The 23,057-nt window shown below is 42.7% G+C and overlaps 1 long non-coding RNA gene across 1 annotated transcript; it reads right to left on the bottom strand.

Annotated features, from left to right (window-relative positions):
- Window positions 1–1,423: 1,423 nt before the first annotated feature.
- LOC109282280 (uncharacterized) lies at window positions 1,424–22,527 on the bottom strand. The gene is made up of 3 exons (XR_002089219.2): window positions 22,054–22,527; window positions 5,671–5,710; window positions 1,424–4,065 (listed from the first exon to the last, which is right to left on the bottom strand). It is a non-coding gene; the product is annotated as an uncharacterized LOC109282280 (long non-coding RNA).
- Window positions 22,528–23,057: the final 530 nt, after the last annotated feature.

Genomic DNA, 23,057 nt, shown 5'->3' with positions numbered 1-23,057 from the left:
AACGTGGATTAATCCATTTAGATCCCAAACTGAGATTTGATTTACAAATACTGAAGTTGGCTTCTCCAAAATCAAAATATGAACTACTGAATTAATTTCTTGTTATAGCCATGAGTGAGCCCAAAAATCACATTAGAAATGCTCAGTCTTGGAAGTATTTGGGTTCAGATTCAAACTTTATAACTTAAGACAATACATGTGTTTGGAGACTGAATTAGATGATTTATAGAATAATATCTGAAATGAACAGGCATCCGGGTTTTCCGTTTCCCCCAGAAAAACAGAAAAAAACTGCAGGTTTTCCCTTTTACCTGAGAAATCTGGCAGAATTCCAGCCTGCAAGGGGCTGGGGGGAGCAGGAGGGCAGGCAGGCAGGCAGGGGATGCCATGTGCATATACATGCACATGACCACCAGGCAGCCTGGGGAACAGATTCATATATGGAGGATCAGAAGGGACCTGAGCAGATCATCAAGTCCGACCCCCTGCCCTGGGCAGGAATGAATACTGGGTTCATATGACCCCATCTAGGTAATTATCAAGCCTCCTTTTAAAGACCCCCAAGGTAGGAGCTAGCACCACTTCCCTTGGAAGCTGGTTCCAGATCCTGGCCACCCTGACTGTGAAGTAGTGCCTCCTGATGTCTGACCTGAACCTACTCTCAATCAACTTGTGGCCGTTATTCCTTGTTACTCCAGGAGGTGCTCGGGGGAATAGGGTCTCACCCTTTCCCCTCTGGTCTCCCCTGGTAAGTTTATAGACAGCCACTAGATCCCCTCTCAGCCTTCTCTTGTGAAGGCTGAATAGGTTCAGGTCCTGTACCCTTTCCCTTTAGGGTCTGGCCTGCTGGCCCCTGACCATGCGAGTGACCCTCCTTTGGACCCTCTTGATACTGGTCACATCCCTCCTAAAGTGTGGCACCCAGAATTAGATGTAATACTCCAGCTGTGGTCTGACAGTGTTGCATAGAGGGGAAGGATCACCTCCTTGGACCTGGTCAGGTTGCATCTGTGGCTTCATGACAAGGTGCGGTTAGCCTTACTGACTGCTTCCTCACATTGGTGGCCCATGTTCATTTTAGAATCAATGAAGATAGAGCTCTTGAAGATAATTGGCAGGGGAGGAATTGAGGCCTGCATAGGGAGGGAGGGAGTTATCACGTCAGGTTGGGGCTGGGGCTGCAGCCCATCTGGATGGTGCATGCGCTTGGGATCTAGGACCACAATGTGCAGGCATAGAGCCCCAGTGAGGAATCTGACGGGCAGGAGGGATGGGGCCAGCTCCCCTCTGCTGTGTGCTCTCAGGGGGCACATAACCCCCAGATCTGTGCATGGGGTGGGGGCAGGCTGCCCAATGCAGGCTCAGGCTCCCCACCCTGCTGCCCTCCCCTGAGGCATCTGCAGCCTCGAGGGCAGGACTGGCATGCTAGAGCAGAGGAAGTCTGGGTGGGAAAGCTCATTGTGGCCACTGTGAGCTCATGCTGCCCTTGCAATGTGCCCTCTGCTCACCCCAGAGCAGCAAGGGACACAATCCCATGTTGCCACCCCCATTGCTCTGAAAAAAGCAGGGGATGTATCATTAGGGCAGCATGGGGCTTGCATTAGCTGCAATGAGATTCCTCATGCATCCCCTGTCTGCCCAGCCATGCCAGTCCCACCCACCAGGCTGTGGAGGCCCCAGAGGAGGGCAGTAGAGTGAGGAACCTGATCCCACAGCAGGGAGCCCACCCCCAGCCTGGACACAGATCTGGGGGGCATGTGCCCCCCCTCCCTCCACAGGAGCATCAGAAGCAGCAAGGAGCCAGCCCCACCCCCACGCAAGCCCACCACCTCCACAGGCTCCGGGCCAGCCATGCCGCCCATGGGAAAGGGGGACCTGGGCTTCCCACTTTGGCTATGGCAACCACCACCTCCCAAAGGTGGCAAGCCAGGGCTTTGGTGCTGCTGCAGGGGGCAGAGGTCTGCAGACCCAGGTTCCTGGCCCCATAGGCCTGGCAGCTGGGGGCCCCCTCCCACAGGGCTAGGGGGGAGGGGCTATGGGTGGGTGAGTGAGGGGCACCAGCAGGGCCAGGGGGCTGTGGGTGGGGAGAGGTCCAGACCTGTGCCCTGGTGAGCTAAAGGGTCAGGAGGACCTCTGATTTTTCATGATAAAAAGCCCAATATCAAACACCAAAATATATAGTTACTTAGAATTTATTTTACTATAGTGATTGAGGCACTGGTAGGCTTCCAAATTGCTTTAAAATCGTAAATATAATCAATAATACGTTGTGTTCAGTCGATACCTATATAGAGTGGTGTTTCATTTCAATCATGGATTTGGGGGGGTTTATCAGAGAATTTGCAATTTTTATTATGGAAAACCAGGATCCCTGGTAATGAACCATTAGTTGCCATAGTTTTATTGCCATAACATTAGTCAAATACTATGACAGTTTATTGCTATTTTTTATATTTTCTATGTCATATTAAGACTGAAAGCATACATTTTTGTAATTTTAAGTAGAAGAAATCTATGCTTATTTCTTTAAGTGTATTTATGCCCATTAAAGTTCTTTATTTGGGAACGTTTTTGCTTACACATTCTGTGTAGGTGATAGCTGCTCTTCATATGGCATTCACTTTCACTTAAGATGCTGGTTGGCACACCTGTACAGCATGGTGCAGTGCAGAGGGGGCACCTGCATGGCATGACTCAGTGGGAGCAGGTGCAGCCCTCATTATGTGTAGCCCCTGACCTCTCTGAAGTTGGACAACCCTGGGCCAAAGGATAGAGAACTGTCTCAGGAAGTGACCTGTATTCTCTGACTACCTCAAACTGAGGAACTCAAAACTCATGCTTTCCACATGATTTCTAATCACAGGCTATACAATTGTCAGGATGTGGTTCTAGACTAGAAAAGGGATCAGAATCCAGGATCCTCTTGCCCAGCACCACCAAGAATATTATTTTTTTCTTTCTTATTCCTTATCCTTCTCTTTAAGAAGTTTCAGTGATTAACTTAGAAAATATACATACAACTACATGGAAAATTATGAATAATCCAAGTAAATAGTTTTGAGCAACCTACAGCTAACATTAGTCATCTGCATTACATATTCACAGAAATCAAGGTTTGTTGCAAAAGTTTCCCCTGCAAAAAACAAACAACTCAAACCATAACTATTTCCATAACTCATATTTACATTCAGGAAAACTCTACTTCTTCAATCGTCTAGTATTGTCCACAAATCTGAAATTCTGCATTTGAAAAACATTACTAAGTAATTCTTAAATGGTGTGGATTAGTAAATTCTTGCCTGTAGATAAAACCTGTCCAAAATTCTAGCCGAATTTTGCTGGCTAGTGGCAGCAGCTCAAGTATGTCAGTCTTGGCCAAGCCTTTACTCACTTTTCTACTTCTGTTGAACATACCTTATGGGCTGCCTTAGGCCTGGATACTGTCAGGCCTCACACCCCTGCTAGGTCCACCCCCACATTTCCTGGCCCACTATGAGCCTTGTGGGCCAAAAGGAGTAGCTCCATGGACAGGTTCTGGCCTATAGGCAATGTTTGATGCCCCTGCTGTATATAATAACAGCATCCATATGAGAAGAAACCAATGTATTTTCATCTGTACTCTGGCAAGTTGAGAGTTTTTCAAAAAAGGGCTGTGAAATGCAGAGAATTATCAATACCAGTTGTTGAAAGAGGTGATACTACAGATGAAAGTTAGGGCAGACCTCTGACCAGAGAATCCAGAGATGATTTTTTTTTTTTTTTATAACAGCAAGTAGAAATATCACTTTAGTAGGTATGTGCCCTTAAGAGGATAATGTCTTACTGCCACTGTGAGGCAAAATGTTATATCTTTAGCTCAAGAGCTAGAGGATCTGATCTCCATATTGAAAATCCTGGATGCACACAAATAGACTTCATTTTATCTGTTCTTCCCATGCTGTTGGAGAATTGGTCTATTGGGGAGATCAGGAGTGCAGCCAGTGGGGTCCACGTACTGCTGTTGATATCCAGAGGATTTGCTATCACTCCACTTTCTCAGTGCAGTTCCAAAAGCTGGCGTCCTTTCTGCATACAAAGGTGTAGATTCTATGTTATCTTTCAACCATCTAAGCAATACTTACTACTGCTTTAAAATACAATCATATTCCTTCTTACTCAGTAGCCATAAAAACTTCAAGTAGTCAAAATGTTTACAGGATTCCATTCTGGCCTGAAGACTTCTATTTGCCTGGACTTGGGCTACTAAACATCAATTGTGAACCAGAATGGCAGCCTGGCTAAATTCTGTTGCATTACAGATTAAATGGTTTTAAGCATTTAAATGATGTTGCTGGAATGATGGTAACTCATCATCTCATGCAACTATGTTGCCATGATCCGCATGTGGTGAAAGGTTTGATCTAGAGATTCTCATACACGGTGTCACAGTACCCTGAGGTTCCTTGAAATCCTTTCAAGGGGGCTGCAGGGTACCAACAACACTGGTAGGCGTGTACACTTGATTCACAACATGACCCAGAGATTTCAAATCAATAGTGTTAAAATCATTCTGACCTGTTGTGATCTGAGATCTTTGGAACAGAACTATTGTTCTGTTTTTTTTTCCCCTGGAGTCAAAAAAATTGAGTGAAAAGTTAGAGCTGACAACTTTGGGTGCCTTGTGTGTAAAAAGGTTGACAGCCACTGGTATAATCCAGAGATCATTAAAGGCAATGGAATTCTTTCACAATTCAACAAAGTTCAAAAGCATATATTTTTACATAGTGCACTGTCTCTAAATAAAAAGAATAAAAATGCTTTACATATCTTTGTTCAGATTTGGGATCATAGTAATTTCATTCCATTTCTAGTAATAAACCCTGAAGGTATAACAAAAAGAAAATCAGGATCTTAGCTTATGGCAAAAAACATTAGAAGCATTTGAGTGGTTTTAAAATAACCTATTATTCCTTCAGTCAATTGAGTTTTCATTCTGATATAAACCAACACTTGTGCTTAAATCCATTCACCAACCTATTTAATTGGGTTTAATGTCCAATTTTCTTGGAAAACTTATTGCATGCTTATATAAATTGATGCAAATCCAAATTATTGATATCACCTTGTTCGAAGAAAACATTCATTGTAAGACAAATAAGCATATTATGGTTATAATTTCAGTTTTAGTCCTCAGCTCAGACGTATTTGCCTTTCCTGAAGTTTTACTATTTGAAAAAATTAGATTAAAGGAGATCTCACTTATGTGATCTCACTTATCATCCATATTTTAAGTATAAGCTAACGCAGGGGCAGAGTAACACTCAGTGTTAAACAGATTAGGAATTACAAACTTAATCACTGTAAATCAATGTTCTACTCTTATCTACTATAAAAGTGGATTGAAATACATTAGAACACATACACAAAGTAGTCATTCTTACAATGAGAGATTCCAAGAGGGCAAGCAGAAATAGCAGGACCCTTCTGGAACTGTCATGTGTACAGTATTCCACTTTCTGCAGCACATTCTACTACTGTAAACAGCAAGTTAATTTTTAATCATCACATAAAAGAATTGTTACAAGTCTTGCCTTTTACAGCACATCTTTCCACTGCATAGCTATATTTTAAATTTTTAACTTCAAGTATCAAAAGTATACTCCATAGGAAGAAGGCATGACTAAACATTACCTTTGTTTCTTCTTACTCAGCATCTGTGTCAACATACCATCTGTAAAACAGGCAAGTCAAATTGGTGGCATTTTTCACTGGCAAAAATTACAACTCAATGTGTCGAGAATCTGACTGATAATTAATATACAGATAAACTTTATACTCAGATCAACTAAATTGGCAGGCATCAAACTAAAAAACGTGAAAGAGACCACAAACTAATTAAAAAAAAAGAAAATTAAGTGTTTCCCCTCCAGGTGACCAGTATTAAATCAACAGTGTATTTAATTGTTTATCCATAAAAGCCATCACCATATTTCTCCTGAAAAGTCATGAATGATTTTGTAGTCCAAGTTAAGTTTTTTGTGTAGTTATGTTCACATACCTAAATAAATCATTACAGCAGACATTTCATGGCCAGAGATAGTCTTTTGTCTATTCAATCTTCAGAGTGATCAGTACATTAATGGAGAGCTGATATTGTCAGCTATTATGCATTAGGGCTGTGCAAATTTTCACCGGGTGTTTTGTTTCAATACTGTTTTGACTTGTTTCGAGCTCGAAACAGCAAAATCAAAGTGAAACAAAGGGCTCAGAGTGAAACAGCCTCAAAATGAAATGAGGGCAGTTGAAAAGTTTTGCAAGTTTTGAAATGTTTCAAGTTTCAAAGCTCAATTTGGGCTTACCTGCAGGGAAACAGAAAGGAAGGAGAGGGAGGGGGAAAGAGGAGGGAAGGACTGCTCTCATATTGTGATCCTTCCCTGAGGTCCCTTCCAATCCCAGTGCTCTGGGGGAGGAATGGAAAAACAGGATAAAAGACAGCATTGATTGAATTGCCCTGCTTTCTGCCTTGGAGTCTGACAGTAACTGAGCTATCCTTCCAGTAGCTCAGGAGTGTGAGATAACAAAGGCTACTACTAGCACTGATCAGAATAATTTCCTACTTGCTACCTTAGCCTAGCAAGAGGAATTCCAGAATACCTTTTTCTTTCTTCTAGACTTTTGTTTTATTATTATATTAAGTGATTTATTCTTTTAAATTTTATAATTAAATTAGCAAAATGCCCATCAAGAATAATGGGAGAAGGGAGTGGGTGAGGACAGAAGACCGCATCCCTTCCCTGCCTCCCCGCTGCTGCTTTGGGCCATGGCTGGGGTCAGGGCCGGGGCATGGGCAATTCCCCACCTCTCCCCCTCTGCTTCAGGTTGGGGCTGTTCCCTCCTTCCCCTCCGCAGCTTTGGGCTTGGGCTGGGGCCTGGGCCATCCCCCTTCTCCCCCCACCACTTCAGACTGGGGCCAGGGCCTTTCCCCGTCTGCCTCTGCTGCTTTGGGCTGTGGCCTGGGCCATTACCCACCTCCCCCGCACCGCTTTGCGCCAGTGCCGGGCCCATTTTCTGCCTCCCCCTGCTGCTTCGGGCCAGGTCTGGGGCCACTCCCCACCTCCACCCGCCATTTTGGGCTGGGGCTGGGGCCTGGGCCCTTCCCCCCCTGCCCCTGCTACTTTGGGCTGTTGCCTGGGCTGTTCCCCACTTCCTCCCCTCCGCTTTGTGCCAAAGCCATTCCCCATTCCTCCCTGTGACTTTGGGCTGGAGCCAGGGCTGGGGCATTCTCCACCTCCCACCACCGCTTCGGGCTGGGGCTAGGGTCAGTCCCCCCTCCCTTGTTCCCCACTGCCTCCCATCCCTGCTGGATGTTTTTTTTTGGGGGGGGGGGGAGGGGGGACTCGGTCTCCTCTGTTATGATGGTGCTCCAGTCCCCTTCATACCCCTCTGCCTCCAAGTTGTAGGGGAGGGGGGTGAGGCCAGCAGAGCCCCTCAGTCTTCACTGTCATGATGCTGTTCCACTATCTGTCCCTGTCCATGTAGGGCACTCCGATTGTCTGTCAAGACAGGTTGTCTGCCAAGACAGGCAATCAGAGCACCAATAAAGCGTTATGCATAGACAGACAGACTTAGGCTTTTATAATGTAAGAATTGGATAGGATATTATGCTATAGAATTTAATTTATATAGGAAGGGAAATACATTTATATTTTATTTATATAAATTTATACCTTGCAGCACACACATTTTCAAATTTATGAAGGGAGAGAGAGATATTTATATTATTTAGTACATTTATACTTTGCAGCACACATTTGGTATTGAATTTATATAGGAAGAAGCATATATTTAATTTCTATACATTTATACCTTGCAGTACACATACATTATCAGATTTATATAGGAAGAGAGATATATTTATTAGGGCTATGTGAAACAGCACAGTTGTGCTTTGACTTTTGTTTTGATGTTTCAACAGAACCAGTGTTTTGTTTTGAGTTCCATTTCATTTTTCTTCGTCAAAACTGTTTTACTGTTTTGACACTGTCTCGGCATTTTGGCTATAATGGGGAAGCACGAAAATGCCTACACCTTTGTCATTTCTTTCCTGATTCAGATGAAACCTCCAGGGATGGTAACTGTTTCTGAGGGCAAGACACCTGCCAAGTTTCAAGGAGATAGGTGCAGAGGTTTCTGGGAAACCTCACCTCAAGTTGTTGACAACTCAAGCAAAACTCCTGTCACTTGCCAGCAGCGGCAGCCTCCTGTCATCTGGCAGGCAGTTCAGAGGTCTGCACTCCCAGGAGGAGTCTGGCACAGCCATCACAGACCTCCAGGGGTTGTGGGTGGGCCCCTCAATCTGCCTGCCAGATGACAGGAGGCTGCTGCTGCTGGCTAGACCAGTGGGGGCTCATGTTAACACAGACACACAGAGTCACACAGTGGGGGCAGACCTTAGCGCACACACTGGAAAAGAAGTTCCTGAAGACAAAAGAAAGACTCTGTCACAGTTTGGCTGCCCTAGATGCTGTTGGTGCTACTGTACTGGTGCTCACTTAGTTACTTTATTACCTATTGTTATTTAAAGTGGTGGACTGAACTGAGACTGTAGGGGAGGCAGCAGCCTCATTGGAGCGCACTACCATGTCACATGTGCCCCAGTGCCAGTGAGGGCATGCCTTAACAGACACACAAAGTCACACATGTCATGAGTTTTGCTTGTCAGCAGCTTGAGGCACAGTTTCCCAGAAACTGCTGCACCCATCTCCTTAAAACTTGGCAGGATTCATGGCCTCAGCCTACCATCCCTGCAGTTTTCACCCCCCCCCCCCACCACCCATGCCTTCACACTTAAAAGTGACACAAGTTTTGCTTTCGAGACTTTGAGGTGAAGTTTCCCAGAACCTCCTGCACCTTGAAAACCTTGAATTAAAACCTTGAAACTTGGCAAGATTTACAGGTTCAGAAGGGGCTACTATCCCTGAAATTTTAATCTAAATCAGCCAAGAAATGACAAAGTTATAGGCAGTTTTGTGCTTCCCCATTATAACCTATGGATGAAACGCGGAAAAAACATTGAAACAGCTAAACACTTTCAATGAAACGAAGTGGAACAGTGGTTTCAAAATGAAATGAACCTCGAAACGGAACACTGTTCCATCAAAACATTGAAACAGAAGTTGAAATGCAATGGTGCTGTTTTGCACAACCCTAGTATGCGTGACCTATACATAACATAAATTAAAATATGCTTTAGTTGTCAGTCTGATAGTCTTCCCAAAGAAACACAACAGTGAAAATGTGCATGAACACAGTTTTGTTTGCATCAAGCTATGCTCCACATAGTTGGAACATGTTTTAAGAATAAGAAGGGTCTTTGAATACATATATTTTTAATGTCAAGTTAATTAACATAATCAGAATCACTTCATATCCCAGGTTGTCTATTTTTGGGATGTCACTTTTCATATGGGTATTTCATATTACTTCTATCTGCAGCATTTGTGTGCATCAAAAATAAAAAAAAGGTTAATGGATTCACAACTATCTATTATAATTGGACTTTTTAACTAAAATGCGCTTTAAACTAGCTCAGACAGAGGATGGGAAGGCAGAAGAAGGAGAACATCAGGAACCTGCAATCCAGGGGACATCCAGCAGTACAGCACAGGTAAGCAATAAGCAGGTAAGCAATAAGGGGCCCATTGGACATCAGAGCCGGGGTGGCAACAAAGGCGCCAGTCACAGGGCTCAAGTGCCTATACAGTAATGCAAGGAGCATGGGGAACAAGCAGGATGAACTAGCACTCCTGCTTGCAGAAAACGCTTACAACTTAGTGGGGTTAACAGAAACCTGGTGGGACTCTACCTACAACTGGGCAGTACACATTGAAATAATAGAATTCATCATAAGGTGTAGAGTGGGAAAGGTAACTAGCACATAACTAGTAGGGTGGAAGTGCAAGACTTTAGGAAGGCTGACTTCAGCAAGCTCAGGCCTTTAGTCAATGACGCACTGCAGAGTAAGAGATTTGGCTAGATGGGAGCCCAGGAAGGGTGGCTGTGCCTTAAGGAAGCGATCCTTTGGGCACAGGGGGAGATGATCCCAATGTGGGGGAAAAGGCGGAAAGGGGCCAAGCTTCCTTGGCTGACCAGAGAAATGCAGAGCAGCCTAAGGGCAAAAAGGGGGGCATATAAGTAGTGGAAACAGTGAGAGATTACTAAAGAGGAGTATACCTCCTCAGCTCACAGTTGTAGGGAGGCAATTAGAATGGCCAAAGCTACCATGGAGCTGAGGATGGCATCCCAAGTTAAGGATAACACAAAATTGTTTTTCAGATATATAGGGAGTAAAAGGAAGGCCCAGGGCAGTATAGGACAACTACTGAATGGGCAAAAGCAATTGGTGACGCACAGGGGGGACAAGGCTAAACTCCTCAATGAGTTCTTTGCCTCAGTGTTCCTAAATGAGAGGCAAGACAAGTCTCACAATGGGATTGTAGAGAGGCAACAGCAGAGTGCCAGACTATCAAGTGTTGACCCTGAGATGTTGCAGAATCACTTGGAAGGACTGGATGCGTTTAAGTCGACAGGCCCAGATAAGCTCCATCCGAGGGTACTGAAGGCACTGGCTGATGTCATTGCACAGCCACTGGGAAGAATATTTGAGCACTCGTGGCGCACGGACCAGGTCCCAGAGGACTGGAAAAGGGCCAATGTGGTCCCTATTTTCAAGAAGGGGAGGAAGGAGGAGCCAGGCAACTATAGGCCAGGCAGTCTCACTTCCATCCTTGGCAAAGTCTTTGAAAAGATTAAGGCTCATATATGTGACAGACCAGCAGGAAAAATTATGCTGAGGGGAAACCAGCATGGGTTCATAGCAGGTAGATCATGCCTGACGAATCTAGTCTCTTTTTATGGCCAGGTTACAAAACACCTGGACGCAGGAGTAGGGGTAAACATCATTTACTTAGACTTCAGGAAGGCTTTCAATATGGTATCCCACCCCATACTGGTGAACAAATTAAGAGGCTGTGAATTGGATGATTACACAGTCCAGTGGGTGGCAAATTGGCCAAAGGGTCGGACCCAGAGAGTGGTGGAGGTTGGGTCGGTATCGACCTGGAAAGGGCGTGGGCAGTTGGGTCCCGCAGGGCTTGGTCCTTGGACCAATACTCTTCAATGTCTTCATCAGCAACTTGGACGAGTGAAGTGTACTCTATCCAAGTTTGTGGATGATACAAAACTGTGGAGAGAAGTGGACACACCGGAGTGCAGGGAACAACTACAGGCAGACCTGGACAGGTTGGACAAATGGGCAGAAAACAATAGAATAAAATTTAAGAAGAAGAATGCAAAGTGCTGCACCTAGGGAGGAAAAATGTCCAGCACACCTACTGCCTAGGAAATGACCTGCTTGGTGGCACAGAAGCGGAAAGGGATCTTGGAGTCCTAGTGAATTCCAAGATGAACATGAGTCATCAGTGTGAAAGTCATCAGCAAAGCTAACTGATCAGCAGATGCATGACAAACAGAACCAAGGAAGTGATACTTCCCCTCTATAGGGCGCTGGTCAGATCGCACTTGGAATACTGCATGCAGTTTTGGGCACCACACTTCAAGAGAGATGTGGATAACCTGGAGAGGGTCCAGAGAAGGGCCACTCATATGGTTAAGGGCTTGCAGGCCAAGCCCTATGAGGAGAGACTAGGGCACTTGGACCTCTTCAGCCTCCACAAGAGAAGGTTGAGAGGCGACCTTGTGGCTGCCTATAAATTCATCATGGGGGTGCAGAAGAGAATTGGTGAGGTTCTACTCACCAAGGAGACCCTGGGGGTCACAAGAAATAATGGCCATAAGCTAGCAGAGAGGTAGATTTAGACTGGACATTAGAAAGAATTTCTTCACAGTTACAGTGGCCAAAATCTGGAATGGGCTCCCAAGGGAGGTACTGCTCTCCCCTACCCTGGGAGTCTTAAAGAGGAGGTTAGATAGGCATCTGGCTGGAGTCATCTGAACCCAGCACTCTTTCCTGCCTATACAGGGGGTCGGACTCGATGATCTATTGAAGTCCCTTCCGGCCCTAACACCTAACATCTAACACCTAACAGTTGAACCATCATTTCACAGATGTGATTCATCAACATAGATGATATTCTGATTCCCTGGTGATGTGATCTAATTGTTTTATAGTCTTAACACACACACAGACACACACCCACTCTCAACTTGCAAATAATATAGCACCATCTTTTCCATTTGCTCGTTTCTAAAAATGCATAATCCCTTTTGGTAATGGGTTGATCATAATTTACCCACAGTAAGATAGTAGATTAACATGATGCAGTTTAAAGTCACCTTTCAGAGAAACTATTGATTGAAAAACTAAAAATGAAGCATAAAATGAAGTATATTCAGTAAAACTGATATGAAAACCTCCATTTATAAAGGACCAACAAGAAAGTATATTTCTCAGAACATGTATTCTAAAATGTATTAAAATTGGAAATCTGAAAGAGTTGACTTTGTTAAATAATGCAGTAAATTGCTACTCTTTTAAGTCTCTGATCTTTTATTCTCTGATCATGCTGAGTTTGTGGTTCAGTTTAAATTGGACCATCATTGATTTTGTTGCATTACATCACTTTTATGTTATGTAAGCTTGAGAGTTTATTAGAATACTTGAGAGCAACGAATGATTAGATCTTAAGTCATTCACTTTCACATGAAACTTATTAAGGATCAGATTCCTAGTAAACAACTGTACAAACCTTGCACAGAGACTCTTATCTTTCCACCCTTTTCATAGATATGTTCAGCATAAAAAAGAAACTTATGATTTGGCAAGTACAGGAAGTGGAAAGCTTGGGGGGGGATGCTATCACCAGATGTACAGCAGAAAACATTTCTCCACAGTGGTCACACTAGGAAAGGGATATAGTACAGGACTGTATGCTACATAAAAACAATCATTAACATTCCCATGTAAAGGGGACTTTAGCAGATCACAGCCAGTACTGTAACGTCTTTTCCACTCTATACCCCCAAGTAGAAAAAAAAAATCAGTAGGAAGGAAGACATTCCTGTTGATGAAAGTAAGCATATATGTAGAGAGTTCGTTGGCTACAAAGGACCAACATTCTAGTTTGTTGGACAGGACATGAAGTTACCAATAAAATCATAAATGCAAACTTTGAGTTATGAGGAGTACTGGTCACCTTAACACACACACACATGCACTCACTCATTCAAGCCCATGCCATTCAAACCCATGTAGTATAGTGTGTAGTAGCTGTTGTAGTGATTGTGAGAGCACTGGTGTCAGTATATTTACCTATCCGAGGCCCTGGAGTCTGCTGTCAATGGTCAGCTTCCTTCAAGGCAATGTCTTCTCCAGAAGGGGGTTGCCTACTTGTCCTTCTGTCTCGGTAGGTCATGTGCTGGATGAGAGGGTGCCACTGAGGGTCATGCTTCACTGCCTTTTATCCCTTTTCTGGCAGACTTCTGTTATCTCCCAACACCATTTTGGCTACCCAAGCTGGAGGTCACTGTCCCATGTGGGTCTTGAGTAGTACCTGACAGCTGTTAGTCACAGGGGTCTCTGCTTGCTAGTACCTGAAGTTTTGGGAGTCCACCCTTGACTTAATGGATGTATTGTCATGGGTTACAGGAATAGTCCATAGGGTGAGTTCTCAGTTCCAGGAATCTGTTCTTTAGCTTGATTAGCTTAAAATGGAGTTCCTTTGGCTAGACTATTGTCTACTGATGATCATCATTCACTCACATTCACTCAACAGATATTATCACTTCACAATTACAATTTAAATGCAGTTTTAACAATGGTCCAGGACTTCATTCCACAAAGAGTACATTTCTGAAGAGTTTAAAAGTATAAAATATAAAATACAAAATGCCATGGTAAAGACAAGACAGATGAAATATGAAAATTCACTTTGAGAAATATATAAAAATTCAGTGTGAGGCAGTGAGGATCAAAGGCTACTGGGGACAGTGAGTTAGTTTAGCACAGGATATTTCCTTTCTTTAGTGACACTGAGCTTAATTGATATGTAGATGTAGTTTCCAGGTTTCTTCTACAGAAAGCCACTTCAGCTTTCTGGCTTCCTCTGAGCCTTGCTACATCCATATAATGAGTTTGCTAGGTCTCTGCCAATATGGAGAAGAAAAGGAAATGCACAAAATGTGGGGAGGGGGGTTTCAGGTATGAAGGGGCTTCTGTTTTATCAATGTCCAGAAGGGAAATGTACAAAGGGGGCTTTCTGCTACATACTCAGACTTCTAACACCCTGTTTTTAGTTGCTTTTCACCTTTTCACCACCTGAAAACAGGTTTACTCTTGTCTTATATCACCCACACTGACTCAACTTCATTTTAATTGCCCACCCCACAAGACACTTCTGCTTGGCATCCTCATTTCACCAAGCAATGAAGAGGCTAAAGAATTGAACTCCCCCAACCCTGAGTCTAGAATCTGGATAGAGCAGATTTCTCCCTCTGCTTTTAGTGGAGATGGGTAAGCTTCACATATCAGTCTTCCTTATAGTAGCTTTTTATCAGAGTCTAAGCCCAAACACCAGTTTTTGGTAAAGAAGAGAACATGAACTACCAGGATGATCCATCACCTTAACATCCAAGGGGGTGAGAGTGTGAGGGCCAGCCCACAATTTTTGGGGCCCCCAGACACACAGAAGCTGGCATTGGTGGGGGAGTAGAGAGGGGGGTGAGCAGGGCAAGCAGGGGCCCCTGCAGCCACAGGTTTTACTGGATAGGATGGGCCGGCCCTGCATGTGGTTACTCCAGTGCCAGCCTGACTATGCAGCATGCAGCAACTGTTGTAATGGCAACATCTCTAGTCTATAGCCAGAACCTGAACCAGACAGAGCTGCTGCTACTGTTGCCACTGCTACCAGGCTGGGCTGGCACTGGGCAGGAGCGGGGCCAGAGTCCGACTAAATCCAGACCCAGAGGGCAAGTAGCAGCAGTGGGAGCAGGTGGTATGGAAAGTCCATGGGGAAAATGGGGGAGGAGGGCAGGCAGGGGGACAGGCAGAGGCTGCATCTTTGACTCTAACTTGGACCCGAGGTTAGGGCTAGACTCACTACTGCAGCAACTGCCTTGTACTTGAATCCAAGTAAAAGGGCTTTCCGCCCCACCCCCCATGTTAAATGGGAGAGGAAAAAACTTTTTGGATACAAGTAAATACAGTATAACAATGTTTTAATTAGATGCTGTTTATGTATTCCAAATGCATTAATTTTGATATAAGTGTCAAGAGACAGAAAGCACTACTTAGTTTTTCTGGTCACAGTTCATCCCATTTACTGAAGTTGCTTTGTGGCTAAATTTTTCAGGCCACGTCTATATGAGATGCTTACTGTGCAGTAGCTCATCACAACTGCACAGTAGAGTCACTTGGCATGAAACATATCATGACACTACTAGCAGAAGTAATGAGCTACTGCACAGTCAGCATCACCAGGAAGCCATCCGGGGATGCTACTGCACAGTAATGCCGGTTACTGGGTATGCACATACTAAATGACTGTGCAGTAACAACCGTGCAGTCAGTGCCTCATGTAGATGTAGCCAGTGGGTCTTTTATTTACCCTCCTCTCACCTCATAACTGAAGAGCCCCCATCAATAAAAGATAATAATTATATAGTGAAACAATAACAGTATGCTCTTCTACTAACTTAATTTTTAAGATCACAAGCTATTTCTCATCATGACTTTGGTTAGTATTATGCTCTTTCATGGGAAAATAAGAGCCTAATTGTCAGGGGCCATGAGAGTCCACAATTTCTATTAGTCTCAGAAGAGGTAAGATATTCAGAACTTCTGAGATGCATACTGGACAAAGATATAATGAAATAGCAGCAGAGCATTACTAAGAAGGGAAGCTTTGACTTTCAACCTACTGCTCTGACCACTGGAATTACTTACTATTACGTATCCCATGGCACATGGATGACCTTCAGTCATTTCCAGCTGTGAGGTAAGATGTTTTGTTCTTGAAGCTTGCATAAGCTTTTTTAATGATTAAAGTTCACAAAATTGAAGACCAACCTTTGTGTGCGAAACCGCAACCTGATCCACTGCTCTAGTTGTATAGGAAAGCAAATGCCTAAGGTAGCAGAAACCTAATGCAGTGATAGAAAACTGAAGGGACAAGGATCAAATTTAAAACAATTTCTCTGTTTCATATATTTGAATAGCTTTTCCTTTATCTAGACTACCTTTGAAATAGGATAATTTTCCCAGGCTAGGCAGCATCTGTTCAAGTCCAGCTAAAATTATTAGTAGTAGTTACTGTATATACTTTTATTATGGTTGAATTCAAAGGCTCGGTGGTGCTATGCAAACACAGAAAAGAGATAATATCCCTTACCTGAAAGGTTTACGACCTAAATAGTGGAAAGTCACTGTACTCACAACCATTGGGTAATTCTTACAGGCAAACTGTTCATTGAACAATAGGGTATGCTGAAATATGTTTACTATAGCCTCTGACTTTACAAACACTTGCAGTTCTACAGTATGTTGATTCCCACTAGTGCTTTCAAATCTTTTTTTTTTTCTTATACTCCTTCCCCCCCAAGTTAAGGTTAAAATACAGAATACTGAAAACAGTGTTAAGGGAAAAGGTCTATAGGACATTACAGGGAAGAGTCTCAAAATCAATTAATAGAATTGTCTGTAATTTGTCTAGAAGGAGTGGTAGTATTAGACCTTAGAAAACATTTGTTTTACTGTGAAAATGAGCTGTGTAGCATTAGTTGTGGTGGTTTAGAGCAAATGTACAGATAAGCCAAATGGATGTTTTATAGTACAAGTCTGAAGCTGTGGGCTAGCACAAAAGGTAGCTCACTTTGGTACTCATAACTTACATGTTGGATATTAAAGTCCTGGTTGCAATCTCTCCGTAACCAGTTTTATATGCTAGTGTAACTCCCTTGACCTCATAGCAGTTACTCCTGGCTTTATTTCCCTGTAACTGAAATCAGATGGTGCCTGGGGTTGTGCAGGTGCTAAGGAACATATTTAGAATCTGACAGCAGAAGCACTCATGGCGTGGCCTGTCATATTCCAATGAATCTGCAAATTCTGCTAAATACCTTGTCACAAGGACATGAAAAAGGATGGAAATCAGACTTTGGTCCTATATTTTGACAGCAGCCCTCTTATTTTTTGTTGTGTACTAGCTTAACATAGCTTTACCTTTTTTTTAAAGATTAAAAATGAAAAGAGAAATTAAAAGGAAGAATAAAGTCCTCCATCCACACCAACTGGTTATCTCCATCTACAGCACTTGGAAGATGGAAAATCTATGGTAAACCCATGTAACTTATTACAAAGATGAAATTATAATGAGTTCTAAATGGTTGAAACAAAACTAATGTCTATCAGGCAGCATGAACTTACTTCTGTGGCCAGCACTAGCTGCTATAACACAGTTCACAGCTTGTACTGCTGCTATTACACTGGTTTCCAAGAAGCCAAAATTAAAAAAAAAAAAAAATCAACCCTCTCAGGTCTGATTTCCATTGCCTTGAACAGTGGCAATTGCTTGAGGGCACAGTGGTGGTCCACAAATGACATAGATATGATCACAGAAAGTGCAATCAATTCACCAATTCACAATCTCCGTGAGAGGAAGTGTGCAGCATTCATCGCCTGGCAAAGCCATCCATGAACTCAGCAAGAGATGGCAGTGTAGCACCAGCTGAAGGCTGAGGTCCAGCAATGCATGCATGACATGAAGAACCCACTCTGATCACAAGACAGCTCCTGGCTCCTCAAGGACAATGACCCCATCTGTTTGAGCTAGAAGGAACATTTCAAACTCCTCCTTAACCAGGAGTCCACCATATCAGTGGAGACCCTCCAAGCTGTCCCATAATGCTCTATGGTGGATTCCCTTGGTGATCCAACAACCATCGGAAAGCTGAAGTGGGCCATCCAACAGATGAAAGCCAACAAAGCCTGTGGGCCAGATGGTATACCTGCAGAGGTATACCTCATGCTGGCAGCTTCCAGCTCACATCACGACTCCACCAACATATCCTCCACCTTTGGGACGAAGAGGGCATCCAAGGGATCTCAAGAATGCAACCATCATGACCATCTACAAGAAGGGTGACAAATCTGACTGTGGGATCTACAGGGGGATTTCCTTCCTGTCCATTGCAGGCAAGATCCTGGCCTGCATCCTCCTGAACCACCTTTGTCCCATCGCCAAGGAGATCCTTTCAGAAACCCAGTGAGGCTTCCAACCAACTCAGGGCACTGCAGATATGACTGCCACTGTCTTGAGTGGAAGATCTGAAACCAATGCCTTCCACATCTGGACTGGGGTCAAACAAGGTTGCATGATTACCCCAACCCTGTTCACCATCTACCTGACCATCATCATCCACCTCATCCAAGATGACCCACCATCTGGCATCAGTATCCAGTATCAACTGGACGGGAAGCTTTTCAATCTTGCGTGCTTCCAGGCAAAAATGAAACTCACCACCAAGGACATCCACAACTTTCAGTTTGCGGTTGATTGCTGTGTGATGGCTCACTCTGCACGGGATATGCAAGCGACCATAGATCTTTTCAACACTTCATATAAGAGACTTGGCCTGTTCTTGAACATTGTGAAGATGAAGGTTCTCCACCAACCATCCCCAGGTCAGCTGAACATCCCTTGTGCTATCTATGTAGACAGGGAGGCTCGGGACTATGTGGAGCACTTTCCATATCTCGGCAGCCACCTCTCTTAATGGGCTTCTATTGATAAAGAAGTCCAGCACTGAGTCACCAGTGTCACCTTCCTCAAAGTGTGACAGTGCGTCTTCAAAAACAGAGACCTTCAGAGGTTGATGAAGGTCCTGGTTTACAAGACTGTCGTGTTAACCACCCTCCTCTACTGCAGTGAAACCTGGACCATCTATCAATGCCACATTAAGACCCTTGACAACTTTCACCAGCGGTGCTTGCATCGAATCCTGAGGATGAAATGGTGCATCTGTGTGATGTTTACATATGTTACAGACTCTTCAGTGTTGATCCAGCCTACAGTAATGAGCTATGGATTCTAAGGGACCACACAATAACTGTGAATTGATACAGTGTACACATGTTTGGCTCTGTTCCCATCACCAACTTGTGGGGCACAGTCATGACAAGAATAAGCACTACTACTGTATGATAGTCAAGATAACTCATACACTGGGAAAATTCTGTGCCAGACAGTTAGGTGGGGTAAAGGTAGAATCTGGCTGTGAAAAAAAAAAAGATGCTTCTAGCAAAGCAGAAAATCTGGCCCACTAAATTTTGACATTTATTCCTACTGCCCAAGACTTAGATTAAATCTAGAGATACTACATGTAATAAGTAGAATACCAGAAGCACAAGGCTTCTGGGAATTCCAGTTCCCCATTGTAATTCTGCAGTAGCTACCATTAAGTATTACATGGCAATTTTGAAGGAGCTGGGATAATAAAAACATTGTCATGATACAGAATTGAAGTCAGGAAGATATTTGATGCAAATAAATGAAACAACACATGCAACTAGAATACAGAGCAGCACTAAAAATGTGCTGCTGCTACAAGGTATTTCCTGAAGGAAAATAAGGGAAATGGAAATTCACCAAGAAAAGGGTAAGATGATTTACTTCCATTTTTTTCTCTCCCTTTGTCAGGGAGAACTGTCCTTTTATTAGGGAGGCTAGACATTATTCTTACTGGAAATCACCTCATTCTTTAGTCAAGTGAAGCGAATCACTGGATACTGACTGTGAGATTTTCCTTCTTCAAGTAGGCTCATTTTTTTCCCCACAAAGTCTACTCTGTCTCTGCTCACATAGAGAATTTGAAATGTAGATTGTGACCTGACCTTGGATCCTCTTTGGGCAGTGCAATAACCTGGCAGCAGAATAACAGGATAGCCATTCTTTGTCTATAAATTATTGCTCATCATCACAGCACCAAGATGATGGCATGACCTTGCATACAATCTTTATATGTATGACTCTATGAAGATTTAGTGGAACACAACTTAAAAAGTTACATAAAAAATTATGTCATGGAGTATGCACATGATACATTTACACCAGCACAATTAGCATTATGCCTCTATCTATCTATCTAATACACACACACACACACTATATATATATATATATATATATATATATATATATATATACACACACACACAAACACAGGCATAATGTTATTTGTGCTAGTGTAAATGTATCACTTGCATAATCCATGACATCACATATATATACAAATACAGAGAGAGAAAGACCGAGAGATCTAATTACACCATCTTGGCGATCCAACTTCTTCCATTAATACACATATAATTACACCATCCCTTAAACTATTAATCCACCCCAGAGGAGAATTACCTCTGGAAAAATAAAAAACAAAAACAAAAAAAAACAGAGGCAAGCTTCCATCCATGTAAATTATACCAGTTCATTCCAAGGTAGCTATTTGCCAAAGGTGAACAGGCTACTTTCCCATAGCACATAACAGCAAGGAGCCTATTGCATGCAGCTATGTTGGGATAGGTACACTGTTCAAAACTGATGGAAATTACAGAAAGGAATATGCTAGTCTATGCAGGGCCTTGGAATCCTGCCTTTAGTGGTCGGAATGACATAGGCAATCACAAAAAAAACCTGAATAAAATCTTGCCTTCAGGACATGAAAGAATGGAAGTGCCTTCCTCTTCTTTTGTCTTGTGGTAGAGATGCACATATGGAAAGAACGATGGCAGACTGATGTGGCAGGGAGCAAACACCTAGGTTGAGTAAGTGCTACAGCATAAATTGCCTCAGAAATCTGAAGCTACGTAATAAATCAGCATTCAATTACATGATCTTTCCCTGCCATTAATTAGTCTACATTTTATACAGGAGCAGACCTATTCTGGCAAAGTCCCAGATTATACTAGAGTGGAGGTGGAGGGAACTGTTTTGTATAGCCTAAATTAGTTCCCTAGACTATTGCTTATGTACCTCCATCTACATTAATACTTTGACCAGCATAACTACACTGGCTAGGGTTGACTTTCATATTCCTGACTTAAGTAATCCAGTAAGGTTTTTAGTGTAGAGTATACCTTACTAAGCATAGAAGAAAATAAAAAAAAAAAATATATAGATCAGACCCACAAGAAAGTAGCATACCATTTGGTTTCCTTTAAAAATCATGAAGATGAGAGCACTAAGAAACAGTATAAAAAGACCAAGACACATCCACAGGGGTCGAATTCTGCCTACCAATCAAATCCAGAGTTAACTACATGCATGAAAACTTGCCAACCATCCTGTTCATTACATGGAAAAAAACAGTGAAAGTGATTATGACCATTAGTATAATATTTGTTTAGTTGGGAAGAGGCAGTAGTCAGACAATGAAAGAGATATTGTTTTTGAAATAATGTTCTTGATGGAACTATATTTTTATCCAAAAGGGGAGAAAAATAGTTTACAATCTTGATATTGTCATAAAAGTGGATTAATTTCATGCCATTGTCCAATCACATTATAAGCAACAAAAGAATCAATTCCCCACCCCTCTACTCCTTGCTATTTTGTGCTTATATTTTTCCCCTCATTGGAATAAGATAGAGAATTCATAAGAAGCACTTCAGACATTAGCATTTTGCCACTAGCTTGCCCCGCTGATAAATAGGGTAATCGGAGAAAGAAACTGACCAATGTTGTGAGGTGACTTTAAAGTTAATGCTTGGTCATTCTCAGATGCTATTGTCCAGTGCATTCCAACTTTCGAAATGCAATGCGTTCTGCTCAATACCAAATATGAGATAGGTTCCAAGTGTTCACTTTTTCTGGGCTAGCTCATGTGACTAAAAAAAGGCTCAAGATATGGCTTCAACAGAGCTATAGAAGCCCAAGAGTTCCCAGAATTTGTCCTAATAGGAAGGGAAAGATTCCAAACATCTTTTCCCAACATTGTGCTCATGCTAAACCAAATAGCATCTGGCCTTTAAAGAAGAAAAATTAAAAAGTGGAAGCCACTACTTACTTGAAGGGCTGCTTTTATAAGTGACAGTGCTATCAGCTCATGTCTCCTTCCCACCGCCAGCTTCAATGGCCAGATGGTCATGCAAGATCTGCTTCCAGTGAAGAGTTTTTAATCTTCAAAACCTCAGAGGAATGCTTGGAAATATGATCCTAATTTATTCTATATATACAAAAAAACCCAACAGAAGGAAAATGAAAGGAAACCACATGTAATATATAGTATTCTAATCCTCTGGTAACTTATTCAATCCCATTGTTCCAGATGCCCATACATATGATGCATTGGGCTGGGAAGCCTGCAAGTTATTAGAACTGCAGGGTTCCAAGAGAAGGGGGGAAAAAATTGAGCCTTGAATGGCCTCTATGCCTATGGTTCTGCTGATGAAGTGTGCAAGTGAGGGATATTACCAAATTGTTCTTTTCCATGCCAGTCCTGATGCCAAAAGGCACAAGAACACACCAATACATTGCAAAAGTTCAGTGAGTCATAGAGTAGTGGTGATCCAATATTTGTTATTATTTAAAAGAGGTTTTTGTTTTTAACAAGAAAATGCCATGCTCACAAAACCAGGCATTTATGCAGAAAACATCCTCCCCCACCTTAAAAAGTAACAAAAAGAATAATCACTTGGAAAGCAAATTTTCTTCACTAATACTAGAAAGCTTTCCCTCATAAGCTGCATTTTTTTTCAATTTTGAGTAACTAAAAGTTGAAATTGTCATATACAAAAACAGCATATTTTCATTTGCTTTCAGTTTTATCCATACAAAGAAAAACAGCTCTAATTTTCAGGCATAGGTTTGATTTACTCCTGCTACTCTACACTGCCTCCAGTCACATAATAAATAAATCACACTGCATTCATTGCAAGTGCCAGAACCTCAGGCAGAGCTCAGAGACAGAAGTCTCCAGTTGCACACCTCGTTAGCTCACTCTGTCCCTCTTGTAGTGCAGCCTACTGCCAAAAGCACTCCCAGCTAGCCCTGTACTAGGCAACATGATAC

This window comes from Alligator mississippiensis, chromosome 5, assembly GCF_030867095.1.
Source record: "Alligator mississippiensis isolate rAllMis1 chromosome 5, rAllMis1, whole genome shotgun sequence".
NCBI classification, from domain to species: domain Eukaryota; kingdom Metazoa; phylum Chordata; order Crocodylia; family Alligatoridae; genus Alligator; species Alligator mississippiensis.
The sequence above is the reverse complement of the archived record's forward strand: the minus strand, read 5'-3'. Positions and strand labels throughout refer to the sequence as shown.